This window comes from Apis dorsata, unplaced genomic scaffold, assembly GCF_000469605.1.
Source record: "Apis dorsata unplaced genomic scaffold, Apis dorsata 1.3 scaffold_50, whole genome shotgun sequence".
NCBI lineage: Eukaryota > Metazoa > Arthropoda > Insecta > Hymenoptera > Apidae > Apis > Apis dorsata.
In genome coordinates, this window is record NW_006263351.1 from 1,898,136 (window position 1) to 1,901,011 (window position 2,876).

Below are 2,876 nucleotides of genomic sequence, written 5' to 3' on the forward strand. Positions count from 1 at the left end.
ATGGAAAAAAAAAGAGAGAGAGAGAGAGAGAGAAAGAGAGTCCTTATTTCATATCGCGCAGCTTCGAAACTGGCCGCATTAACTGGTCGCCAGCCCACGTTGAAATACGTTTCAATAGGAGCGTGTCGAAAATGGAAAGTTTCGAACGTGCCCGTACGTACTCGTGGTTTTCCATCGTGTGTGACGCCGGTCATTTCGACTACTTATCCGCGTCTCGGTCCGCCGTCAAAACGTCAGAGCTATTTTGCTTGTAGTGTAAAAATTTGGACAACGAACGGAAATGATTCATCACGAACGAAGCATAATAATGCATTCTATGATCTTTTTTCAGAGGATCTGATGCGATTTGTCAAAATTTTATATACATAAGTGAGTATTTTCGATGAGATATCTCTCGCTTTTTTAATTGAGTGTCGTTCGTCATTTTTAACGATGATATTCCGACATTACGACAGTTTTTTTTCCGGAACATTTAACAAAAATCGCATTAATGAAGATTCTTACGAAATCCATGGAATTGAATGATTTTGTATTTGATGAGATATTTCGTAGCATTGCATAAAGAATAATATCCATCGAAAGTTAATAATACAAAATGATTCCTTGAGAAGAAAAGGTGAAATAAAATTTTTTTCAAGGCTTCGTTTTTCGAGAAAATCAAATTTGAAAATTTTAATTAGTTAATTTTCGATTAAATTAAGAAAATTTTAAATCTTTGTTGTTGAGATTGAATATATAATCAAAAATTGTGTAATATAAATTAATTAATACAAAATTCAGAGATTAATTTTTAAACGAAATAAAATTAATTCTATATTTTTTGTTTATTTTCATGTACAGAATATTTTTCTATCGATAATTTAATTTAATATTCAATCAGGAATTAACCAATAGTCGAAAAATTTTTAAAACGAAGCATTCAACGAAAAAATTTTATTCTATTATATTTTTTTCTTTAAAAATAATCTCGTACCTGTTTCTAATATAACTTTCAATCGCATCCTGTATAAAGAAAAGTTAACTTTACGACTTTATATAACATTTTTCCAATTCATATTCATACATATGTACAAACGTATGTATACATATTTTTATATTCATTAATTAGTTATAATTATTTATAGAGTTAAGAAGAAACATAAGTTTTGCATAAATAAATTATTTATAAAAAATATACGATTGATAAATTTAATTTAAATTAATAAATCTACAACGATTCATCTACATTGGACGAAGAATATTAGGTCAGTTATTAAGTCTTGATAAAAAACCTCGACTAATTGAGATAATAGAGCAGACAGTTATTAAGTGATAGTTGAACAAAAGATTTTTAAACTGGCAGTGAACATTGAAGTTGTTTCTAAGCATAAAATAATTATTTTCTAATTTCTTATATGTGAAGTATATATAAATATCTCTTCTTATAATTAATATTAAGCAATATATTAAACACGTGTTTTAAATTGAAATGACTTTTTAATTAATAAAATTATATTCTATATTGAAAATGATTCATCCCAATTACGAGTATCATAATATTATATAATATTCATTACTTCATATTTTTAATATTTATTCATTGTTATATTAAGCGTCATTCTTATGTTATTATCATATCAATATGAAAATAATTTTTAAAGATGTACATCGATTCACGATTCGTAAATAAAATCGAATTTTGCATTACGATAAAAAAAAGAAAATTCATACGAGATAATCTTCAGATAATCTTTTTAACATTCTATTTTCATTCGATCGATCTAACGTTTATAAATAATTCAAACAATAAAAAATCAATATCTTCAATATAATTTTTTATTCCTCCTAAACACCTCGAATCATAAATACAAAACATCCTTAATCCAGGCTATATTATATATATTTCTAGCAACAATAATTTCCTAGAAATAACCACAAAAAACTCTTTCCTTACGAGCAATTCTCTATCGAAAATACAACAATTTCCATTATAAATAAAAATCTTCTCATTCACAAGTACAATTTTTTAAATACATTTAACAACATTAAATTCGTCACAACTCGTACGAAAAGAGTAGTAAAGCTTTTCATTTTTTTTTTTTTTTTTTTTTCGAAAATACTGCTGCGGGGCAAAGGTATATCTCCTCGTCGCGCGATCCACACTCCCCCCCTCCCCCTCCCTCTCTCCTCGCAAATTCCACGCGCGGAGGACGCGTGGTCGAATATCGCCGTGGAAAAATCGGGAAATCGCGATCCCGGGTGCGCGTTAATTAAAAGCATAGAATAAGGGACAATTTTAGAGAGAGTCACCCGTGGAGGAGAGTCAGGTTAGCCCAAGTACGTTCGCAAATTAACATAAACTTCCATGCAGCCAGTTCCGTCAAATTGTACCATTTAATTAAGGTCCCGGATACACATAAATTTTATTCCCGGCCCAAGGCTCACCCGCGCAAAAACGAAGCACGAAAGTGTAGTTAATTAATTATTCCCTTATTACGAGAGGACGTACACACGCTCGCAAGAAGGGAAGGGGGAGGGAAGGGGGGAGGAAAGGATGGTTTAGGTTGGTCACGGTGGAGAGAAGGGGTGGTGGAGTCGTAAGGGGGCGAAGGGTCTCTCTGGAAAAGTAGAGAGGAGGCTAGAAAAGAGATATATATATTGTGTATATATATATATATATATATATATATACACAAACTATATAGATATATGTTGGAACCTGTGTGTATGTGCGTGCGGGTCGTCTCGTTTCTGACTACCTGGCGAAAATTTCGCTAAAGTGCTGCTCATGTGGAAATGACATAATTCGCGTGCGGCAAGGGCAATTGGCAGTAATTAAAGCGGGGAGGGGGCGCAGGGGCGGGCCGGTGCAGAGGGCATGAATGAAATTAAGGCGG